The 26,494-nt window shown below is 44.9% G+C and overlaps 1 protein-coding gene across 1 annotated transcript in view; it reads left to right on the top strand.

Annotated features, from left to right (window-relative positions):
• Nucleotides 1–26,494, top strand: part of HHIP (hedgehog interacting protein) — a 176,247-nt gene that overhangs the window by 133,461 nt on the left and 16,292 nt on the right. The gene's annotated exons all lie outside the window — the stretch shown is intronic.

The raw sequence follows: 26,494 nt of genomic DNA, 5'->3' as shown, positions 1-26,494 counted from the left end.
AAAGGTTTTTTTAACTTAAGTACAGAAGTAAGATACTATAAGAGCATTTTACTACAGGTTCAAATAATAGTTTAGAATGCTGCCCATAAAAAATATTTGATAAAGCAAATATTAAAGACAAGGATTACAATATACTACATAATTGTGCTATTATCTGGTGACCATCACTGATAAAAAATAGGGAATCCAAACTTCACTTTACATGGCTGATTGATAGGACGGGGATATCAGGAGCCTTTGAAATTAGTATAGATGTATTAGGATAATGTTGGAGCCATGTTATTCATTAAATAGTTACTTCTAATCCACTGAAAGAAAACTCATCTTACTTTAAGAAGCTATTAACATTCACCGAGTATGTGTAATAGTTCCCATTCCCGCTTCAGATGTTTCACATGTTATTAACATTTGTTGTGCTGTGTAAAAAGTCTAATCTTACAGGACAGTATGTAATCAGCTATTTTAGGTTTGGGTGAGGTCTGCAATGTTCAACAAGAATTTATTTATTACCCCATATAGTTACAATTTGATTACATATAAAGTATGTCCCATCAAATGCTTCCAAGAATTCTTTTATTTCAACCTAATTTGTCCCTTAAATTCTTTTTATATATATATACGTTTTACTATCAATAATGCTGAATTTCAGAGATAAGGTCTCCTGCCACTTTATTAATTGTTTAATAGCAGCCTATTGGGTGCAATTTACAGTTTAGTCAACACAGTTTGGGTGGCATGGAGCTGGTTAAAATGTCTTGTCACTAGTGATGAGCGAGTACTAAAAAGCTCGGGTGCTCGAGGCTCGGGCCGAGCATCCCAAGATACTCGTGTACTCGGCCCGAGCACCGAGCCCAATGTTATCCTATGGGAGACCCGAGTATTTTTCTGAAATGACCCCCGGCAGCATGTAGAAACCCTAAAAATGTCACAAAAGTCTCAGAAGAGTGCTCAAATGACATGGCAACAGCATGGGGAAGACCCCTTGAAGCATTTATCACTCAAAAGTCACAGCTGTGAACAATTTTGTCCGAGTTTTACGCCATTTTTACGGACTCACCAGAAAACCTTCCAAAATGACACCAAAATGAATTTTCATGGCGGAAATGTTAAGGGCACATACCCAATAGTGAGATAGAGCTGGTGTATGTTACATTTTGAGATTAATACATGAAAGATTTTATGTAAAACATTGTGTGGCACTCCGATGTCCAAAACGCACGTTTTGTGCTTTTTACTAGCGATGTCGGTCATTTTTTTTTTCATTCTATCTCCCGTCGGTCGGTCTTGCTCTGTCGGTCTCTCTCTGTCTTGTCTGTCCCCCTCTCACAGTCTGTCGGTCATTCTCCCCCCTCTCTCTTACTTACCGTTCCCCGATCACTGCCGCGGCGCTGCACAGCTGTTCACTAAACTCCAGCGGCTTTTCCTCTTTTGAAAAAGCCGGCCGCTCGTATTCCCTGCTTTCCTGCTTTTCGGCGCCTATGATTGGTTGCAGTGAGACACGCCCCCACGCTGAGTGACAGGTGTCTCACTGCACCCAATCACAGCAGCCGGTGGCCGTGTATATACTGTGCAGTGAAATAAATAATTAAATAATTAAAAAAAACGGCGTGCGGTCCCCCAAAGTTTAGTACCAGCCAGATAAAGCCATATGGCTGAAGGCTGGTATTCTCAGGATGGGGAGCTCCACGTTAAGGGGAGCCCCGCAGCCTAACAATATCAGTCAGCAGCCGCCCAGAATTGCCGCATACATTATATGCGACAGTTCTGGGACTGTACCCGGCTCTTCCCGATTTACCCTAGTGCGTTGGCAAATCGTGGTAATAAGGAGTTAATGGCAGCCCATAGCTGCCACTAAATCCTAGATTAATCATGTCAGGCGTCTCCCCGAGATTCCTTCCATGATTAATCTGTAAATTACAGTTAAAAAACACACACACCCGAAAAATCCTTTATTAGAAATAAAAAACACTAACAAAGTCCCTCATCACCAATTTATTAACCCCGACAAACCCTCCATGTCCGGCGTAATCCACGGACCTCCAGCGTCGCGTCCAGCTGTGCTGCATGAAGGTGACAGGAGCTGCAGAATACACCGCCGCTCCGGTCAGCTTCACACAGCAACTGAGGTGAGTATAGCGATCAGCTGAGCTGTCACTGAGGTTACCTGGATGCAGCGGTGGCCGCGGGTAACCTCAGTGACAGCTCAGCTGATCGCGCTACTCACCGCCGCTCCAGTCAGCTCCATGCAGCAACTGAGGTGAGTATAGCGATCAGCTGAGCTGTTACTGAGGTTACCTGGATCCAGCGGTGGATGCAGCGGTGGCCGCGGGTAACCTCAGTGACAGCTCAGCTGATCGCGCTACTCACCGCCGCTCCGGTCAGCTCCATGCAGCAACTGAGGTGAGTATAGCAATCAGCTGCTGTCACTGAGGTTAATCGCGGCACCGCTGGATCCAGCGGTGGCCGTGAGTTACCTGACTGACAGCAGCTGATCGCGCTACTCACCTCAGTTGCTGTGTGAAGCTGACAGAAGCGGCGGTGTATTCTGCAGCTCCTGTCACCTGAATGTAGCAGAGCTGGACGCGACGCTGGAGGACTGTGGATTACGCCGGACATGGAGGGTTTGTCGGGGTTAATAAATTGGTGATGAGGGACTTTGTTATTGTTTTTTATTTCTAATAAAGGATTTTTCGGGTGTGTGTTTTTTAACTGTAATTTACAGATTAATCATGGAAGGAATCTCGGGGAGACGCCTGACATGATTAATCTAGGATTTAGTGGCAGCTATGGGCTGCCATTAACTCCTTATTACTCCGATTTGCCAACGCACTAGGGTAAATCGGGAAGAGCCGGGTACAGTCCCAGAACTGTCGCATCTAATGTATGCGGCAATTCTGGGCGGCTGCTGACTGATATTGTTAGGGTGGGGGGCTCCCCATAACGTGGGGCTCCCCATCCTGAGAATACCAGCCTTCAGCTGTATGGCTTTATCTGGCTGGTATTAAAATTGGGGGGACCGCACGCCGTTTTTTTTAATTATTTATTTATTTATTTTACTGCACAGTATAGACACGCCCACCGGCTGCTGTGATTGGGTGCAGTGAGACACCTGTCACTCAGCGTGGGGGCGTGTCTCACTGCAACCAATCATAGGCGCCTGTGGGCGTGGAAAGCAGGGAATATAAGATGGCTGTGTGCAGAGCACAGTGCGCCCGCCGGTATAAAGGCTCGGTCACGCTGTGCAGGCCGGCCAATCACTGCAATTCCACAACTAACAGGGCTGTGGCATTGCAGTGGTCTGCCAGCCAATTCCTGCATGAGGGCTGGCTCTCAAAAGAGCGCCAACATGCAGGGATGCAGACCATGAGTACAGCACGAGTATCGCGAAATTACTCGGTACCCGCCGAGTAGCCCAAGTACAGTGATACTCGTGCGAGTACCGAGTAGTAACAAGCATACTCGCTCATCACTACTTGTCACCATTCAGGTTCGGAAGTGAACATTTTTAAAGGGGTTTTAGTAACACTTAAGGCCCAGTCACACACAACGACTTACCAGCGATCCCGACAACGATACTTTCTGATAAGGATCGCTGGTAAGTCGCTGGGAGGTCGATGGTGAGATGTCACACAGTCAGACCTTACCAACGACTCAGTGACAATACAGGTTGCAGTAGCGACCTGTATAACGATCTCTGCTGTCATTGGGACCCTGTCACACAGTGTCAAACACAGCAATGTGTCCTGCCCAGCAGGACATCGCCTTTGAAGAAAATGGTCCAGGACATTCAGCAACGATTGGCAACCTCACAGCAGCGGCCAGGTCGTTCCTGGATGTCACACACAGCAACATCGCTAGCAAAATCACTGTTGCATCACAAAAACTGTGACTCAGCAGCGATGTCGCTTAGTGAGACGTGGCCTTTAGATATCAAATGTAACAGACCCGATTCTCAGCAATGTCACTGTAAAAAAGGGTCACTTGACCAGAACCCTGTTATGTTCTCCCTTCATCAGTGACATTTCATATATGGATGACATGGACTCCCTCTCTCTCTCTCTAAATCCACCAAATGCAAAACATCATAGATCCTGTGACAATTCTTCCAGATAGGTCTACACTAATTGTCACAGATCCTGTGATGATTCCTTTAATAGGGCCATCTTCAGCATAGAGGCAATAATTTGATTAGACCTAAAGGATGGGCTTTTAAAGATGAGACTGAGCAGACCAGAGGAAATCATGTTAGATGTCTCCATGTTTACCAGAAAATAAACCCTACTCTGAAAATAAGCTATAGTAACATTTTTCGACCTTTTTGGAGCAGGTTTGAAATATAAGCCCTACTCTGAAAGTAAGCTCAGTTGTGTACTCAAACTAACAGAATCCTGAAATTTCAGGATACGTAACTTCTATTGTACCCTTGTGTTGCTCTAAGCCCCAGCTAATTAAGTGATTGAATATTCACCCTCTTCCCCATGCAGAATCTTGCCAATCCCTCTGAATCCTGCACGGGCACCCACACTCTATGTCTGCTGTACCTTATCACTGTATGAGGATCGCATTGCAATCCTCTGTGGCTCTCCTGAGATGACAGTGACCACTGCATAGAAATACACGCAGTTACTCCCAGATTAGGAGTGCAGCTGAGGATTGCAATGAGAATGCGCAGCTAATTAAGTGAATAAATATTCAGCCTCCCCCTGTAATCCTGCCCACTGCTCTGAGTCCTGCACGGGCACCCGCACTCTATGCTTGCTGTATTATCGGTACTGCCAGCCTGGGGATCACATCATAATCCACGGTGATTCTCCTGAGCTGAGTGTAACAGATTTATAGACATACTCACTGTCACTCTCACCTCAGGAGAGTCACTGAGGATTGTGATGCGATCCTTGGGTTGGCAGTACCAGTAATACATGAGGCATAGAGTGCGAGTGTCTGTGCATGACTCAGAGCAATATTTGGGATTGTGAGGCTGAATATTCATTCACTTAACTAGCTGGTGCATTCTCACTGCAATCCTCCGTGGCACTCCTGATCCGAGAGTGACAGTGTGTATGTCTATGCAGCTGTCATTGTCAGCTCAGAAGAGTCTCGTTGCGATCTGCGACCTCCTGTAACTGCAACAAAGCGTTCCAAATGTTTCCAAATGTGTTGGGTTTTCTGTCGCTGATTGCTTTTTGTCACTAGTTGGAGTTGACTCGCTTGCTATAGATTCAAACTCTAAAACAAAGTTTTTTTATCTTGTTGGGCAAGTGTTTAATGTAAACATTTAAATCATTGTTTGTCAGCTGGATTAACATCATCTCATGTAAACGGGATGTGCTGCCGACATTAATATAATCTGCATGAAAGGAAGGGGAAAATAAACAATTGTCTGATAGAGATGAGCGAATCTGCCTAAATTCAAATTATGCGGTTTGTTCAAATTTAGACAGGAAATTCAATTTGAATCAAATGAATTTGATGCAAATCGAAAGTTCCTTGTCAAATATATAGTATCCACCTTTCTTGTCCCACCACAGCTCCCCATTTTGTCTTCCGTGCAGCTCCATCCGCCTCTTACTTCAGCAATGCCCATGACATCCTCTTCGTTCATGCATATTCATTCTACGTCATTGTGACACATTGAGGCCCACTCGCCACTGGAAGCCCTAGCACAAAATGAAGACGCGGGAGAAGGATGTTGATCATTGTGTAGAAGGGTAGAAGGGTAGAATAGGCAGGAGGAGCTGCCCGGGGACCAATTGGGGGAAAATTGAGCAGCAAGCGGAACATGTTTTTCACCCCTTCCCAGATCTTTTAAAAAATAAGCAAAACAGAGGCCAGACAACTGATGAATTTGTACAAAACAAATCACAAGCAAATTCGGATTTAGGAATTCCAGGAACATTTAATTTGCCTTGAACCAATTTGCTCAAATCCACTGAATGATCTTTTGTGTGGAATACAATAATTGCCACATGTAAATGTTAATAAATAGGCGCTGATTAATTTGCTAAATCTTCGATTTTTGTCAGTTCGTCTGCCCATGTAAAAGAAAAACCTTAAGGCTGCTTTACACGCAGCGACATCACTAGCGATGTCGCTGGTGAAAGCACCCTCCCCCGTCGTTTGTGCGTCACAGGCAAATCGCTGCCCGTGGCGCACAACATCGCTAGGACCCATCGGACTTACCTGCCTAGCGACATCGCTGTGGCCGGCAAACCGCCTCCTTTCTAAGGGGGGCGGTTCATGCGGCATCACAGCGACGTCACACGGCAGCTGTCCAATAGAAGCAGAGAGGCGGAGAAGCAGCCGAAAGAAAGTGACGCCCACCTCATTGCCAGAGGACGCAGGTAAGGTTCCTCGTTCCTGGGGTGTCACACGTAGCGATGTGTGCTGCCTCAGGAACGACGAACAACCTGTGTCTTGCAACAGCAACAATATTTGGGATTAGAACGACGTGTCAACGATCAACGATTAGGTGAGTAATTTTGATCATTAGCAGTCATTCGTACGTTTCACACGCAACAACATCGCTAACGAAGCCGGATATGCGTCACGAATGCCGTGACCCCAACGACATCTCGGTAGCGATGTTGTTGCGTGTAAAGCCCCCTTAATCCTCTAAAATTCATTGCATATCACCGAATTAATACATATTTAGCCAGCTTAAAATTTAAATTTTTAAAAAAGTTTGTTAAATATGTTTTTTTATTATACTGTTGTCTCCTATAAAAATGTATTGACGTATCTAAAATCACATAGTGTATATATCCAAATGATAAAAAAAAATCCCTTTATTTGAATTCTAGGAATGTTGTAATTTACATAGAACAGTTAAACACCTTGTGTGTGTATAAATGTAGCTGAGCTCTAACTGATTATAATGGCCAAAAGACAAGCAGATCCCAAAATGGCTGTGTTTACAGACAGAATAAACGTTTAGAAATAGATGGACAGCGCAGCATTCTTCTAGAAAAGAACGTAAACAGAAAGAAACGGCTTCAGATTCATTTAGGGCCAGACACACAGTTTTGTTACCCTGTGAAATGATTGAAAATAAATGGCATTTACCCCACACAGAGGTTACTAATGAAGCCACCATGACATGGACCTGGCCTTTTCCTAACACATAATGTAACTGTCAAGCTCATTCAAGCCGTTACCTGCATCTAATACTCCCCCTAGTAAGTTACTTTAAGCAAATCCCAGCAACTATTGGGATCTGATTGCAAAAAAACATTAATTGACCTTGACTGGACTCTTAGGGTGGTCCCAGAATGTCATACCTGAGAAGCCAGACCTCACAGAGCAGTGTGTGGGTGGAAAGGATGCTTTGTATTGAGTATCGTAGAGGATATGTAGGAGGCAGACTCCAAGAATGTTAAAGCCATTGACCCCAAAGGGTTGATGGAGACACTGGAAGTTATTTGCAATCTGTCACAGTAATGTGATTTTCATACACGACTTGGGAAATGAGTGTTGTTTTGCTTGTCATGTAAAGCATGTTTTACCTTGATATACTTTTTTCTATTATTCTCAGTGGATGATTTGAGTCCATCTTAGTTCTCTTATGAAACCTAGCCTGTGGCAAGATGAAATCCGATAGTTACAAAATACAGGACGTGTGACTGAGAAACAATTCTATAACATGACAGATCATTCCCAAAGCCAAAATTTTACCTTCATTTTTCCATTTCATCGTTCTATTTCCCTTTTAATAGCTATATTAAAACCACAAACCAGCAGTGTGAAATACATTCTTACATTTTCATGATTCTGATATTAATATATAAATATTCGATTAGAAACCAGGACTATATCAAAACCGGGCATAAATCGTATAATATATAGTAAAAGGGGAAGAGAACAAACGATCAAGAGCCCAATAAGATAAGAATCAAAATTATACAAAAAGTGATTTTTTATTTAGCAAGTGTTATTACAAGTATTACAGTGGACACAAATAATGCATCATATATATCATATAAAACTCATTTTATACAGCGGAGTTGTGTGGTTATGACCACCAATAGCATATATAATAATCAGAAATATCCAGCATATGCATCTATATATATAGATCATTTACATAGAAATAATTTTTCATCTAAACAGCAGGGGTCAAAATTACCCAAGCCTATAACAAAAAGGGAGATCTCTGCATCATATGCTGGATATTTAGGATCATATAAACTTCCCAACAACGATACCGTACTAGATATAATATATATATAATCCCATATATCGTAACATGCCTACCTACTAGAAATCACTTGATGTTGATATGATAGAAGGCATGAGAATCAAAAATATCCAGCATATATGTATATATATATTAATCATTTCCATAACCATACGTTTTCCATTTAAACATCAGGGGTCACTATAGTCCAAAATTACCCATTAGTCTATAAAAAGGGGGACCTCTGCAACATATGCTGGATATTCAGATCATACAAACTTCCCAACAGTGATACCGTACTAGGTACAATATATAATCCCATATGTTGTAGCTTGCCTACATACCAAAAATCCACCTAAGAGTAGTTTTTAGCAAATGAACAGCAGGAATCGCTATACCATGATTCTAATCATTGATCAGTCATGGTTTTAATTATTAATCAATATATGTCTGAGCTAGCAAACAGTCCCGTATATTATGGCATGTTATAATCACCAAGCCTTGAGATCACCAAGGTATATGGAGTATATTTCCCACTGCATGCTAGCACGCACAAAAAGACAGTCTCAGCCAATAAGTGGCAGTGATCGCTATACCGTAGATTCTGCTAGTAGCCAAAAAAGACCCATATATCACACGCTATGTATCCAGATTAAAATATCTCAGATCAATGTCCCCTCATTGAGGCCAAGGCTGCCTACGCTATCGCTATTGCGGCATGTCGCAACATAAAGCCATAGTGGACACAAAGACACATAGATTGTAATTACCGCTGTATAGTAGGACTCCCAAAACTCCCGACACGTGTTTCGGTCTTCTCAACCTTCGTCAGGGGGCGTGTCACAAACAAGAGAGTTTTTTTGAAAAATAATACTGCCCTCATCATTATTTTCTATAAAAAAGGAATGAGAAAAAGCCCCTAAATTCAATTTTAACCTTCCCTTAATCTGTTTAGGTCCCTAAAGTGACAACCACTTGGATAGAAATGTATTTCAAGAGAGAGCCTTAACCTTTTTTTCAGAAACTAGAACTTTCCAGTGGATTTGTACAATTTCTATCAAATAATAGGGAAATATGAAATTGAATTCTTTACTAGAGATGAGCGAATCTGTGCAAGTTCGGTTTGGCAGCTGCAGCTGCACCGTACCTCCACTGGTTCGGACTTGGCCTGAACCCCAATGGAAGTCACTGATTGGCAGTTCGAGTCTCCGCTCACATATAGCCAGCCATAAGCAGAATACTTCCGGGGGAGGGTGCGCAGGGTTTTCCTTTTTTTGGGGGGGTGCACACTACATCCGATCACGCTGTTATTACCCCCAGTGGGAGCCGTTCAAACTCTGCAAGTGGCTCGCACTGAGCTGAGGACCGAGCATACCCGCGCACAGCTATGCTCGCGCCAGTGGTCAGCATACATAAAGCTTCTGAACCGAACTTTTTTATTAAAAGTCGGTATTCGGCCCCAAAACCAAACATTGGGTTCGCTCATCTCTATTATTTACCATAATAGGTAAGAAATAAATGAAACTATTAAAAATAATTAACTTATTAGGGAGACATATAATGATGCAAAAACAACTGCATAGCAATAAATTACATATAAACAATGTGAATATATCCTCACCATTGACTATCAGTCATCCACCAGTGATTTTTGGAACATTTTTAAAAAAACTCTCTTCGTGTTTATAAGATTATATGGCTTTTGGTAGAACACCTGCCTCATGCATAGATGCCCAGGAGGTTGGAAAGTTCCTTTAAAACATGTAATGGGTCTGTTGTGCTTTTAATTTTACTTGACGGCTTTCAACATACAACTTCTTCTAAATAGTTGGTAAGAGCAGCCTGGAAAACACTTTTCAGCCATTCACAATGTACAGGTTTTATGAAGTGATTATGTATATGTTCCAGGAATGTATGAAAATTGGAGTAACAAGTTGTTTGTTAACACTTTAATGAACAATTCAAGAACTTCAGCTTCATTATGCATTAAAATGTTCTATTGTAATTTATTCCGGGATAAAGGAGAAAAAAATATTCCAGACTATACCTATTTCCATATTTATTCACGACATGAAGACGTTCCTTTATATTCTTTCCGTAGCACCTTAGATGCATTAATAAAATGATCTTTATTTGTGAAATGTTATGGATGTAGGTTTCTTATTTGCTCTCAGAAGTTCTACAGGAAAAGTTTAATACAAGTGGCCCCTTTAGTTGATAAACTCCTACAGGGCCTGTTGACCCAGCTGCTAAGTGCTTAGGCAGCAGGTGTTGTTTTTGCGACCACCCTGATAGCAGTGCAAACTGTTTAGCAGTTGCACTAAACTCCTGAGCTTTTAATCCCTTTTCTGGGCAAGGTGGCAGTGTACAAGTTAATGTTCATTGTAGCTATACAAAGACTTACAAACGACATGTAACATCGTAGGAAGGCAGATTAAAAGAAACATTAATCAAAACCTGCAAATTAGAAAGGTTCGACAAGAGCAATTAATGCAATATAAGTGGAATAATATTACATAAAATAAATGAACTATTCTGTCATTAACATGAAATGCACAATAAAATGATAACCCCAAAATGTGATTTAGCCACAAAAATCCTAACACGTGACCCTGCTGTTCTGTGGTTATTTGTATTTTATAAGAAAGGAACATCTCTTGACCTATCTGTGATATGACATATCATATCAAAGATTAAAGTAACTTTATGACCTGCTGCATATTTGTGTTTCACATATTTCATTTAGTGAATTATTCATTACTTGTGGCCTTCTTTCATGTGGGAACTAACTTTGACTTGTAAAGAAGCCAGTTTGGCAATATGTTGATCCCAGTCGGATTTCTCTGTCCTTAACTGCCAAAAAGGCTGTGGCCATGGCCAACCATATATGAGAAATGTCGTTTTACAAATTAGCCAATCAAGGGAATTGCCATCCATGCAGGGTCGGCCATAGCCTCAATGGTGCCCTGTGCAAAACTGCCCTTTGGTGCCCCCTCTACTGATTTTTTTACCCAGTTTCCCAGGAAAAAACGAGGACAGGAGGCCATTTTTTATATCCTCAGAAAATTGATCTCTTCAAATGTACAATAAACTCCTCCAAATTTGTGCTGGAGAATCTGCACCTCAAATACACCACGCCTGACCTCGTTCTTATAAGGGTCTTCCGATTTCAACCATTTATGCTGTATCCCTGGATATTACATCATGGATGGTACATGCAGAACTCACCAATGGGGCCACATGTATCTTGAGAATGAGGCGCTGCCGCTCTTCGTGGAGAGATGATATACAGTAGATTCCTATACACTTAGAGCGGCGCAGGTCGTGGCCCCATTGGTGGGATCAGTATCTACTATACAAATCCTGAAGATAAAATGTACAGGATGATACTAGACAATGCACGATGAAGCCGGTAGCCGATGCTGCTTGTACTTTGGACCAAAAAGTTCAAACTGCAGATGTTAAAGGGGAATTTACAAAAAAATCTCTGCTTTCTAAATAATAAAGAGTCCTCAAGTTATTTGTGATGATGCCTCTCAGCTCCAATGACCTGAACAGACTGAGATGCAGCACCACATACACACCATGAAGGAGGGGCCCTGTGTATGAAAGAACTACAGTATATATACTGTAATTCCTTTATTAACCAGTCTGGGCTCACACCTGAAGGAATCAGACATCGGCTCCATTATTGCAGTCATGTTTATTTTACTCTGATGCTGCCTCGTTTCCGATAAAACACACATTTAATATCTGGCAAGGGATGATGCCACCAGGATGACAAGCCCATGAGGTCAGTCTGCAGTGGCTTCTCCCTGCTGTGCTACCCTAGACTGCTGCCTCACACATAGATACTATATAAAAGATAGATGGATGCAGGGTCAGACTGGGGTGTCTGGGGTCCTCAGGAGGAGTTAACTCTAGAGGCCACAGTACAATTATATGCAAATACCTGCAGGAGCACCCACACTGCCTTCTACACACAGCAGGAGCCCCCACACAGCCTCCTATCCACAGCAGGAGCCCCCACACAGCCTCCTATGCACAGGAGGAGCTCCCACACAGCCTTCTATGCACAGAAGGAACCCCCACACAGCCTCCTATGCACAGCAGGAGCACCCACATAGCTTCCTATACACAGAAGGAGCCCCCACACAGTTTTCTATACACAGCAGGAGCCTCTACACAGCCTCCTACACACAGCAGGAGCCCATACACAGCTTCCTGCACACAGCAGGAGCCCCCACACATCCTCTGACAGAGCAGGAGCCCCCACACAGCCTCCTATACACAGCAGGAGTCTCCACACAGGCTCCTACACACAGATGTGATCTAAACATAGCCTCTTATATACAGAAGGGCCCCCCATATTGCCTCCTATATAAAGCAGGGGCCCCCACATAGCCTCTTATATATAACAGGAGCCCCCACAGATCCCACGTGGACATAAAAAAAGATTATATGATATATAATTGAGAAATAGATAAGACAGACAGATAGATAAAATAGATAGCTAATATAGATAGATAGCTAGATAGATAGATAGATAGATAATGGGTAGACAGACAGACAGCCAGAATGGATGTATAGACAGACAGACAGCCAGAATGGATGTATAGATAGACAGACAGACAGAATGGATGTATAGACAGACAGACAGACAGAATGGATGTATAGACAGACAAGTAGGTAGTTATTGCACAATATACAGGACACACACATGTTATACATCACACAGACAGCACATAATACATTACTGATATGACACACAGCACATTATACTCACCTACTGTATACTTCCTGGGCTCCAGGTCAGTGGGTCTTTAGTAGCTGCATCTCCGGCAGTGAAGGCACCTCTCCCCCCTCTCTCTGGTGAAGAAGGGAGCAGACAGGACACTGATCCCAGAGGAGAGGAGGGCCCCCTCTGCTGAAGCCTGTGTAGAGCAGGAGAACACAGGACGCAGAGCCCAGAGCAGGGGAGGGCGACCTCTGCTGGAGGCTGTGCAGAGCGGGAGTACAAAGGATGCAGAGCCCAGAGGAGGGGAGGGCGTCCTCTGCTGGAGGCTGTGCAGAGCGGGGGAACACTGGATGCAGAGCTCAGAGCAGGGGAGGGCGCCCTCTGCTGGAGGCTGTGCTGTGCAGAGTGGGAGAACACAGGATGCAGAGCCCAGAGGAGGGGAGGGTGCCCTGCTGGAGCCTGTGAAGAGAAGGAGCAGCAAAGTGAAAGTGAATTGCTGCTCCCTGGGCGCCCCCTCTGCATTCTGCCAGCCGGCGCCCTGTGCGACAGCACCAATCGCACATAGGTAAAGCTGGCTATGCATCCATGTATGCCTTTGTATTGTATTACAATATTCGTGTCTCCCTCTGTTCACTCATCGAGGGTTTCTGAAACATGTAGACCTCATTCTGTCATGTCCATATGCTCTAATGTCACTAATTAATACCAAAATGTAAGGTAGCTGGAAAGACAATAAAATTGTGAAAATGGATCTTATCCAGAGGTTAAAAGATAGAAAAGACACTTGAGAGGCTTACCTTGGGAGGTTGTGAGAGTCACAATCAACTGTATTCACATAGGTTACACGACTGCTGCAGTCCCATGTGGAAGCAGATGATAGGCGTTGTGAAGATAAGGTAATGCCATGCCGCGGTGATAAAAGACAATCCAGCATAATTCATGGTGATTTCTTTGTCTATGCGTTTCGGAGAAGACTTTCTCCTTCAGGAAAATCATACACTTATGTGATGTTCCTGAGGAAGGAGAAAGTCTTCTCTGAAACGTGTAGAGAAAGAAATCACTATCTATTACCCTGGATTGTCTTTTGTCTTTTGCAGCACGGCATTACTCTCTTTCCACAACGCTTATCCACTAATTAATGCAAGAGATAGCTGCATTTCATCATAAGTTTTAGGGTACAAGATTACTAAAGAAAGGAAGCCCAAAAGCAGGTCCTCCTGAAATAGAAATATGGATCTGCTCTAGTTTTGCAAAAGAATAACTTGTCCTTTTCCTACATAAACAGCAATAAAAAAATTCTAGCTATTTCTATGACCCACAACCTTGGTCAATGTTCCTTTTGGCTACAACCCTAATTCCCAAAAAGTTGTGATGTGTAAAGTGTAAAGAAAATAATTAAATGATTTGAAAATCTCTTATAGCCATGTTTTATTCATAACCGAGCATAGAACCCATATCAGACGGTGTAAGACAGTTTTAATTTCATTTGAAAAAGTTAGCTTATTTAGAAACGCATCTCAAAAAAGTTGGGACAGGGTTAACAAAAGGCTGGAAAAGTAAGTGATACTAATGAAGAACATCCTGAAGGTCAATTTTCAGGCAAATCACATGACTGTGTGTAAAAAGACCATGTTAAAGAGGTAGAGTCTCTCAGAAGCAAACATGGTTACAAGTTCACCTCATCTAAAAATTGTGGAACAATTTCAGAAAAATTTTCATCAAAGTAAAACTCCAAAGACTTTGAATATGTCACCATCTACAGTATATAATATCATCAAAAGATTCAGAGATAAGGAAGAAATCCATGTGTACAATTTCAGACTGTCAATAATGGATGCTCGTGATCTATGATTCTTCAGGTGGCAGCGCATTAAAGCAGGTAAGATTCAGTCATGAAAATCACTGCAAGGCCTCAGGAATACTTTCAAAAATTGTTGTCTATGAACACTGTTTGCCGTGCAAGCCGAAAATGCAAGTTAAAGCTCTATCATGCAATAAGAAGCCATATTTCAACATAATCCAGAAATGCTGCATCATATCTGGACTGAGGCAAAATGTAAAAATTCTACTGTGCTCAGAAGAATCAAAATGTAAAATTCTTTACGGAAACTAGACTTTTAGTACGCTTGTCACCAGCATACAGTTCAAAACCTGCATCTCTGATTGTATGGGGTTGCATTACTGCCTATAACATGGCCAGTTTCACACGGAGTTTTACATCAAACTTGCTGATGGTCATGGTGGCACAAGACGCTGTTCACATTGCAGATTCTGACACTTCACCCAATGGTTTCTCTGGTGTTTTTGATCTACACAGGCAGATTCGGGCGTCAACCAGCAGTGTGTTCAGTCATAGACAGGCTAGCAAGAGTTAACCTCGTCTAGCCTGCTTGTTAGGCTTCTGGAATCACATGTTGTAAGGAAGCCTATCATATCTGTTTCCCCATACTTAGTGCAAAGGAGATCTTCCACACACACTGACTATAGTTTCTGCTGTGTTGGTCTATGTGCTGTGGTGTCCCAAACTTCCGGAGAAAGAGATACTTTATGCTTGGTGTTGTTTTGGAGTTACCCGTCGTTTGTTGTTTCCACCCTGTCTTGTTTTCCTTCTAATCTTTTGTTGTCTTTTACCTCTGTGCATGCTGTGTGACAGAGTTTTGGTTTCCCCTGTTTGTCTATTTCTGTGGGTTAAATGACACTTATGTTCTGGTTCCCCCCTGGGGGAGGGGGAGGGGTAGAATATCAAGGCTGGTCGGGAGCATGGCCAGGAAGCAGACTCAGACAGCCCCACCCATTTGGGGTATTTCGGAAAACAGGGATAGCACAGGGACCGCTAATCTGAGGGTCAGCTTAGGTGCCCCAGTTTACCAATGTCCTCATAGTCCCTCATGGCAGACAGCTTCCACATCTTGAAAGGCACTATAAGTGCTGATTTTAGAACACAGTGTGCTCCCATTTGGACAACTAATTCACAGATGGTTTTGCATATTTCATCAAGATAACACTAAACCACTTGGTGTTGCAGAAGAAGCGTTCTGAAGATGAACTGGATTGACTGCAGTCTGGATATTTCCCCATGAGAACACATTTGGCGCATTATAAAACAAAAACCAAAGGAAAAAGGCCCTATCCCAACTTTATGGAGATGTGTTACTGCAATTCATTTCTAAATTAGTTATTTTTTTCAAACGAAATGGAAAATATCTAATGTTCAACTTCTAATTGGAGTTCAATATTCTGCTGTAAATGAAATATGGCTATAAGAGATTTCCAAATCATTGCATTCATGTATTCTTTACATTTTACAGTGTCCCAACATTTTTGGAATTGTGTTTGTACTCCTCTTCTAATTCTGCCATTTTTGCCAGAACCAGTATTGCAGGTGCATAAAATCAATATTTTATCTGTAAAGTAAAATGGTGACACTGAAGAGCTTAAGACTTTAATTACAACACTGTCATTAGTTGGCCATAGATTTTAGACAATTACAATACAGATGCCAAGAAAACACGTAACTGTTGAAAAGTAGATGTTAAGTGTTCAATTTTCTCTGTCATTGTTGAGTGCTGTAGTTGAAAAGTTAGCCATGCCAAATGACTGGTCTGTATCACAGCAATCGAAGCCCAGATCCGGCCACAGATTACAACAGGGTATGGTCAGTGATTTGCTATTTTCCTTTACAAACAAACTATGGACAACAAGCAGTTCCGAAATGGCCAGCTCCAGAAAAGCATTTGACCACCTAGACAGTTTTGTCAAATTTCTTCCTTCTATAAGCTGGCCAATCCTAAATGCTATTAAAGATAGTACTAAGTTTGTATAAGGGTCCATGAAATGGAATGAGATGTTTGGACGTGCAAATATTTGTTATTTTAGTGTGCCAACATACTTTTGACTGTACACTATAATTACCATAATGTAGGAATGGTAGCTAGTGGAGTCCTCTTCTTCATGGATGGTGTGGCCACAGAGGACACAATATGAGGAAACATGGAAAGTTAGAGGTCATTTTGATTTTGCTGCTAGGCTTACTGTACTCCATTAACACTACTTTTGGTAGGTTTATCTGGTGTATCTTCAAGCTCATGGGCACAAATGTAAAATGTACAATATTGTCCCCAGCTATCATGTGTTTTTAATACCATTGGTGTTCCAAAGGGGGGCATGGGCCCAGTGGAGTAACTAGAGTGCCATGGGCCCCAGTGCAAAATTTGGACCTGGCCCCCCATCCCGCATGTTGGTTAGATGTATATGCATATGTATTGTGCATATATATATATATATATATATATATATATATATATATATATATATATATATACAGTGCCTACAAGTAGTCTTCAACCCCCTGCAGATTTAGCAGGTTTGATAAGATGCAAATAAGTTAGAGCCTGCAAACTTCAAACAAGAGCAGGATTTATTAACAGATGCATAAATCTTACAAACCAACAAGTTATGTTGCTCAGTTAAATTTTAATACATTTTCAACATAAAAGTGTGGGTCAATTATTATTCAACCCCTAGGTTTAATATTTTGTGGATTAACCCTTGTTTGCAATTACAGCTAATAATCATCTTTTATAAGACCTGATCAGGCTGGCACAGGTCTCTGGAGTTATCTTGGCCCACTCCTCCATGCAGATCTTCTCCAAGTTATCTAGGTTCTTTGGGTGTCTCATGTGGACTTTAATCTTGAACTCCTTCCAAAAGTTTTCAATTGGGTTAAGGTCAGGAGACTGACTAGGCCACTGCAACACCTTGATTTTTTCCCTCTTGAAACAGGCCTTGGTTTTCTTGGCTGTGTGCTTTGGGTCGTTGTCTTGTTGGAAGATGAAATGATGACCCATCTTAAGATCCTTGATGGAGGAGCGGAGGTTATTGGCCAAAATCTCCAGGTAGGCCGTGCTATCCATCTTCCCATGGATGCGGACCAGATGGCCAGGCCCCTTGGCTGAGAAACAGCCCCACAGCATGATGCTGCCACCACCATGCTTGACTGTAGGGATGGTATTCTTGGGGTCGTATGCAGTGCCATCCAGTCTCCAAACGTCACGTGTGTGGTTGGCACCAAAGATCTCGATCTTGGTCTCATCAGACCAGAGAACCTTGAACCAGTCTGTCTCAGAGTCCTCCAAGTGATCATGAGCAAACTGTAGATGAGCCTTGACATGACACTTTGAAAGTAAAGGTACCTTACGGGCTCGTCTGGAACGGAGACCATTGCGGTGGAGTACTTATGGTATTGACTGAAACCAATGTCCCCACTGCCATGAGATCTTCCCGGAGCTCCTTCCTTGTTGTCCTTGGGTTAGCCTTGACTCTTTGGACAAGCCTTGACTCTTTGGACAAGCCTGGCCTCGGCACGGGTGGAAACTTTCAAAGGCTGTCCAGGCCGTGGAAGGCTAACAGTAGTTCCATAAGCCATCCACTTCTGGATGATGCTCCCAACAGTGGAGACAGGTAGGCCCAACTCCTTGGAAAGGGTTTTGTACCCCTTGCCAGCCTTGTGACCCTCTACGATCTTGTCTCTGATGGCCTTAGAATGCTCCTTTGTCTTTCCCATGTTGACCAAGTATGAGTGCTGTTCACAAGTTTGGGGAGGGTCTTAATTAGTCAGAAAAGGCTGGAAAAAGAGATAATTAATCCAAACATGCGAAGCTCATTGTTCTTTGTGCCTGAAATACTTCTTAATACTTTAGGGGAACCAAACAGAATTCTGGTGGTTTGAGGGGTTGAATAATAAATGACCCTCTGAATAAACTTTTCACAATTTAAAAAAATAAATAAAAAAAGAAATAACATTCTTTTTTGCCGCAGTGCATTTCACACTTCCAGGCTGATCTACAGTCCAAATGTCACAATGCCAAGTTAATTCCGAATGTGTAAACCTGCTAAATCTGCAGGGGGTTGAATACTACTTGTAGGCACTGTATATGTATATAAATATATATATATTTATACACAGTGTATATATATATATATATATATACAGATATATATATAGTGTGTGTGTGTGTGTGTATATGTGACGCCCTGGCACAGCCAGGTTGTCACAGAAAGAGTTAATCCTCCTTGGTAATCTGATCTCACACCGGTCCAGCATGACAAAGCACAGCCCCCAGTGTAAGGGAAAAGCAGAGGAGAGGGGAGGGGCTGGAGCAGAGAGTGTGTGGAGAGCAGACAGGACAGAAGTCTGAAGTTGTAGCTCCCAGGCGGTGAGTGAGGCGTGCTCTGAAAGGGCCGGGACAGGCCGTAGTGAGGAAGGGGCCAGAACAGGTAGCCGGAGCAGGGCGGTGGCCCCTCGGAACCTGGGTACCCGGATCACTACAGGGGAGTGGATTCCCCGTTCCCGGCTGAGGAGAAAGAGAAAGAGTGGAGAGAAAGGCACCTTGCTGCAGGGAAAGAACAACAAGGGCTGCTGCACCGTGTGTGGGACACTAACACCCCCGTACCGAAGGCTGTGGACACCTGCAATTCCTAGTTTACCAGTGACTCCATGCGACACATTTGGCGTCACGAACAGGATCGAGCCCATCCAGTCACCTGGAGGAAGTGCGCCTTGCCCCGTCCGTCAGCGGCGTCCCGCTGAGGAAAAATCCAGAAGTCCGCCATTTTAGCCGCCATTTTAGGTGCCAAAAACAACAGCTTGGCGCCTTCTTCTCCGAGCGGCGGGCGCGAAAAAGAGGCTCCGCCCCCTGAGAACGCGGGCGGAAGTGAAGCTCCGGAGGACCGGAAGCGACAGGGAAACTTTAAAAGCTGCTGGAAGGACTGCTCCCGAGTACCAAGGGGGAGCAGAAAGAAGGAACTGCAGTTTATGTGACTAGGACTGTAAAGGCAGGGACGCCAGGACTCTGCCAGCATTTGGTTCCTGGAAGAGGCCACCGCAGCGATGCACCGACCCGTTACCCCTGTTACCGGTAGCGGAGCCCGCAGCGTCTGTGGGGGAGGACCCAGACCTGGGATCCCCAAGCCTCACCTTTGTCACCACCCTGCCACCAGCCCCGGCAGTCCGCCCGGCCGCGACGGAGATGACGACGGCTCCGGCAGTCCGCCCGGCCGCAACGGCAGCGAAGTACCGGTCCCGTTGACCAATCTGGAGCCGTTCCTGGACTGGGGTCAAGGGGTGCTGCCTGGGTTTTAGGGGCAGCACCAAGGCTAGGTTGTTTGGGTGGGTGACTAAAGGACCCGTTACGTTGCCATTATTGAAAATGCATGTGTGAAAATGTTTAAAATGTTTTATTCTTTTCCCAGTTTAATAAAATGTTGGTGGCCAGACGGCCCAAGGACGGGCCGTGTTTTACCAAGGGGGTGTGTGACGCCCTGGCACAGCCAGGTTGTCACAGAAAGAGTTAATCCTCCTTGGTAATCTGATCTCACACCGGTGCAGCATGACAAAGCACAGCCCCCAGTGTAAGGGAAAAGCAGAGGAGAGGGGAGGGGCTGGAGCAGAGAGTCTGTGGAGAGCAGACAGGACAGAAGTCTGAAGTTGTAGCTCCCAGGCTGGGAGTGAGGCGTGCTCTGAAAGGGCCGGGACAGGCCGTAGTGAGGAAGGGGCCAGAACAGGTAGCCGGAGCAGGGCGGTGGCCCCTCGGTACCTGGGTACCCGGATCACTACAGGGGAGTGGATTCCCCATTCCCGGCTGAGGAGAAAGAGAAAGAGTGGAGAGAAAGGCACCTTGCTGCAGGGAAAGAACAACAAGGGCTGCTGCACCGTGTGTGGGACACTAACACCCCCGTACCGAAGGCTGCGGACACCGGCAATTCCTAGTTTACCAGTGACTCCGTGTGACTTACTTGTGAGTACACCCATGCCCTCGGGCACCGCACTGCAGCACTGCGCCCTGCTCCCTGCTTACCCTATCACCGGGCCCCGGGACTACCAACCCCCTACCCACGGAGGGGAGAAATAACATCTAGCTGCTCCATACCATCGCTCCCGGGATCCCCATCCAAAGCAGCGGTGGTGTTCCAACTTCACCACAACCGTGGGTGGCGACACGGACAATCTCCCTTACCCAAATCCCCTTTTACTGTGGAGCCTGGGATCACAGACCGGGTCACGCCACCGTGATACCCACAGAAGTGACCCTGTGGCCCGGATCTGAGTACCCCTGGTCCCCGGGCGACACATTTGGCGTCACGAACAGGATCGAGCCCATCCAGTCACCTGGAGGAAGTGCGCCTTGCCCCGTCCGTCAGCGGCGTCCCGCTGAGGAAAAATCCAGAAGTCCGCCATTTTAGCCGCCATTTTAGGCGCCAAAAACAACAGCTTGGCGCCTTCTTCTCCGAGCGGCGGGCGCGAAAAAGAGGCTCCGCCCCCTGAGAACGCGGGCGGAAGTGAAGCTCCGGAGGACCGGAAGCGACAGGGAAACTTTAAAAGCTGCTGGAAGGACTGCTCCCGAGTACCAAGGGGGAGCAGAAAGAAGGAACTGCAGTTTATGTGACTAGGACTGTAAAGGCAGGGACGCCAGGACTCTGCCAGCATTTGGTTCCTGGAAGAGGCCACCGCAGCGATGCACCGACCCGTTACCCCTGTTACCGGTAGCGGAGCCCGCAGCGTCTGTGGGGGAGGACCCAGACCTGGGATCCCCAAGCCTCACCTTTGTCACCACCCTGCCACCAGCCCCGGCAGTCCGCCCGGCCGCGACGGAGATGACGACGGCTCCGGCAGTCCGCCCGGCCGCAACGGCAGCGAAGTACCGGTCCCGTTGACCAATCTGGAGCCGTTCCTGGACTGGGGTCAAGGGGTGCTGCCTGGGTTTTAGGGGCAGCACCAAGGCTAGGTTGTTTGGGTGGGTGACTAAAGGACCCGTTACGTTGCCATTATTGAAAATGCATGTGTGAAAATGTTTAAAATGTTTTATTCTTTTCCCAGTTTAATAAAATGTTGGTGGCCAGACGGCCCGAGGACGGGCCGTGTTTTACCAAGGGGGTGTGTGACGCCCTGGCACAGCCAGGTTGTCACAGAAAGAGTTAATCCTCCTTGGTAATCTGATCTCACACCGGTGCAGCATGACAAAGCACAGCCCCCAGTGTAAGGGAAAAGCAGAGGAGAGGGGAGGGGCTGGAGCAGAGAGTCTGTGGAGAGCAGACAGGACAGAAGTCTGAAGTTGTAGCTCCCAGGCTGGGAGTGAGGCGTGCTCTGAAAGGGCCGGGACAGGCCGTAGTGAGGAAGGGGCCAGAACAGGTAGCCGGAGCAGGGCGGTGGCCCCTCGGTACCTGGGTACCCGGATCACTACAGGGGAGTGGATTCCCCATTCCCGGCTGAGGAGAAAGAGAAAGAGTGGAGAGAAAGGCACCTTGCTGCAGGGAAAGAACAACAAGGGCTGCTGCACCGTGTGTGGGACACTAACACCCCCGTACCGAAGGCTGCGGACACCGGCAATTCCTAGTTTACCAGTGACTCCGTGTGACTTACTTGTGAGTACACCCATGCCCTCGGGCACCGCACTGCAGCACTGCGCCCTGCTCCCTGCTTACCCTATCACCGGGCCCCGGGACTACCAACCCCCTACCCACGGAGGGGAGAAATAACATCTAGCTGCTCCATACCATCGCTCCCGGGATCCCCATCCAAAGCAGCGGTGGTGTTCCAACTTCACCACAACCGTGGGTGGCGTCACGGACAATCTCCCTTACCCAAATCCCCTTTTACTGTGGAGCCTGGGATCACAGACCGGGTCACGCCACCGTGATACCCACAGAAGTGACCCTGTGGCCCGGATCTGAGTACCCCTGGTCCCCGGGCGACACATATATATATATATATATATATATATATATATATATATATATTGTGTGTATATATATATATATATATATATATACACATGCATTCAGCGTTCTAAATCCTATAAAGACATGCGAGTTGCCACCCCCATTACGTAGTAATGTCCTCCATCCTGTTCTAATATACCCATCCTGGCCTACTTTCTGGTAAATATGTCCCACATCCTGGTATATTCCTGGTGTATATATGTCCCCCATCCTGGGCTACATCCTTTAAATATGTCCCCTGTCCTGATCTATATGCCCCCCCATCTTGGTATCTCCCCTATGCTGGTATATAATGTCATCCTCCTGGGACCCTTCTGGTAGATACTGTTCTCCTTCTAGTATATATTCCTCTCATGGGCCTCTCCTGGTATATACTATACTCCCCCTGCCCGATTGCCACGTTGCACGGTGTACGCTTGTATAGCAGGCATCTGTGCTATGGCAACGCATGATGTCATTGTCACACACCGTTTCAGTCACGAGGACACCGCTGAAAGCTGCCAGCTTCTGTTTGCCGGCACTGTGTATCGCACTGCAGGGACCCGACAGGTCTCTGCGCTGCAATGCATTTCAGGTAGATGTGCGCCCTTGGATGCACATCCAGCTGAAGCAGGTGCTGGGGCAGGCAGGCCCTGTCACAGTCACGATCCTTGCAACTGCGATCATTTCGTCTCTGTATGGGCCCCATTAGGCTCCAGAGCTTGAGTTTGACTACAATCCCTGCACCCACTATAGTTACACCCCTGTTTGGTTGCTTCTGCATCTTACTATTATGTTATGACTGAGCACATCAGTTATTAATATTAACGCTTATACATGCATACTAACAAAATCTAGTTGGTATTAGATATAGAAACATTTTCTGCTGGAGTATGGTGGTTACTTTTGCAGTTTTATGATGTGATACAATTTTCTCAACATATACAAAATCTGGTAATTGTAAAAGCATTAGGGGAGTCATGTTTATGGAAAAGCTATAGCTATATATTTAATTTTTACCTGATCTGGATCACAGGTGCAATTATTTATAGGCCCTATTAAAATATGTGAATGCATGCAAGGCAACATATATATTAAAATGGCTATAAAACATGCACGCTTATAAAGTAAGCTTCAACTTCAATATGCCCCTTCTATAACAGCATGTTTATTTTGGCTGAATTAGTTTCAGGTTCTAGAAATGTTTTCTTTAGGTTGCTTTGCTCCCTCTAGAAGACATTTGGTTAAACATAAAATATATGTGCGGCTTTATACATTGAATAGAGATGTGTGATTAGTAATTAAACATGCTAAAACCCTTTACAAATGTGTTGAATTGTAATGTATTTGTGGGAGCGGTGTAATACCGGAGAGCACTAAGCATAATTCATAGTCTTCATGTATAAATGACTTATATTGGATATTCAGATGATTTGTGATTGTGGGCCAATGACTTTGGAAAGTTCATTTATGTTTTTTACTCACTTTTCAACAGAAAAGAATGGTAAACCAGCAGTTCCCCTTCTATATTGCATACACATTACCTGTGTTAAAGCTATACAAATATATCAAACAATCGCTTATTCATTGGTTGCATAACTTTTTATCACATAAAACTGGAAAAGCTGTCACTGTCCTCAAAGGGAAACTGGCACACTGTTCATGTGGTACACTAATGATAATACTTTGCCCCCACTGTATGAAAATCTGGGCAAAGAGAACAATAAATGATAGTGTAAAATGCTTCACTATCTACTTTTCCCCAAAAACAGTGCCCCATCCCCTCCCCTGTACTTGTGATTAATTTAGCAGGCTGCGCTGCAATAACAGAGACTTATTTAAAGGGATTGTTCACTCATTTGATAAGTTTGCAGTCACTCTATGTGATTTCAGACTTTCAAATCCTGACAGTGCGCTATGTGCACACTGTCAAAATCACGGATATTGCGTACTTCACCAGTATTGCATATTTCTGGCCAGACTCCAATTAGACGTGCCTGACATTCCTCAATACAAGCATATCTAAGCCCAAATGGCATCACCCCATACTCATAGTGGCTGTCACGGGTATTGAAGGCAGTTTTCCATTCGTTACCCGACCGTATATGGACAAGATTGTATGCTCCCTTGAGATCGAGCTTAGCGAAGATCCTGGACCCTTGAAGTCGGTAGAACAATTTTCAGTATAAGTGGCAGTGGGTACTTATTCTTGACTGTGATTTGGTTGAGTCCTCTATAATCAATACAATGACACAGGAAGCCATCCTATTTGTAACAAAGAAGAACCCGGCTCCGGTTGGGGAGGGGAACATCTGGATTGTTGTCAGGTTCTCCTTGATGTATACAGACATGGCTGTGATAGAAAGTAGATTCAACTGCGAGGAGGTGAGGAACCAGGGAAAAGGTTGATTGGGCAATTGTAAGGCCTATGTGGTGACAGTGTTTTAGCTTCCTTCTTGTTGAAGACATCCACGTGCGCCCAGTAGGTGGCCAGCAGGCCCGGAAGATTACAGGGCATCACATGCGGGCTTGCAGGTCAAACTAGATCAAGACATTTTTCTTGACAGGATGGACCCCATCTGAGCACATCTCTGGATCTCCAGTCAAAGACAGGTTCATGTCTCTGAAGCTACAACAAACCCAATAGCAGAGGGTGTGACATACCTGGTAGCACGTGGAAAATGATTTTCTCTGTGTGCAGTATTCCCACCCAAAGCTCAACTTGGTCAGTGATGAACTGGATAGCTTTGGACAAAGGCTTTCCATCAACAGATGACACCGCTGTGGGAACTTGGAGTCAATAGATGGCAATCCAGTACCGATGCACAATGGCCTGCTATATGAAGTTTCCTGCGAAACCAGAGTCCAGAAAGGCCGACTCAGTGAAACGGATGTTGCCAAAAGATATGGACACAGATAAGGATAAAGGTGAAGAGGGCTTGCTTTCACCTATGGTAGTTTCTCTAATATACTCTATGCTTGGAAGTATCTCGGCTTTCCAGGACAGAAACTTATCACGTGAGGAGCCAGGCGCAACAACCTTCACTCTCGGTTCACCTCTCTGGATTATTCGTGGAATGTGAGGTCAAACTGCAGAGGAGTAGACAAATGAAGGCCGGGATTTGGAGCTGAGATTGCTTCTGGAGTAGTGACTACAGCAGGCAATGATGGTTGCAACAAGGCATGCATGGGTCAGAATTCGGTCCTGTTGTTCTCGCTGCCGGACCACCTCTTGCTGCAGGCCGATAAGCAGGAAAGCAATGAAGCCAGCGGAACCATGGCCTGGGTATACTGAAATGCTCGCAAGTGCAAGCAGGAGTGGACTCACTGGGCCATAGCACAAGGTACACCTGAGAGCTGTGACTTAAGCGCACATCGAGTTTTCACCAGGTGCCACTCAGGGAGACTTGGTGCTGCTACAGCTGGTACCAGGGGTATGGATATTGACAGTCTCTGATAAAGCAGATGCAGCAGGCATAGAAGGTATGAATAGATACAACAGCAGGTACATCAGGCGCTGTTGGTTTAGACAGGTGAAGCAGCGGGTAGCCAGTACAGCAGGCTAGTCTGGTATGGAATGATGCAGCAGGAGCAGCTGGTATAGCAGGCTCAGCTGATGTGGAATGATGCAGCCGGAGCTGCCAGTTCTACGAAACAGACAGGTGTAAATAACACAGTAGCAGCACATAGGTAAGGGACCTGAACAACTAGGACTGCATCTCTAAGATTAGGCAACATTGCACGGGCACCTCCCATAAGGGGAGGGTGGGTGCCTATTGCTCAAAGGCACTTCCAGGTTAGGGCCTGCTGGTCTTAAGTGTGCTCCC

Source organism: Anomaloglossus baeobatrachus, chromosome 1 (assembly GCF_048569485.1).
Source record: "Anomaloglossus baeobatrachus isolate aAnoBae1 chromosome 1, aAnoBae1.hap1, whole genome shotgun sequence".
NCBI lineage: Eukaryota > Metazoa > Chordata > Amphibia > Anura > Aromobatidae > Anomaloglossus > Anomaloglossus baeobatrachus.
This window is presented reverse-complemented; position numbering and strand designations above follow the sequence as displayed.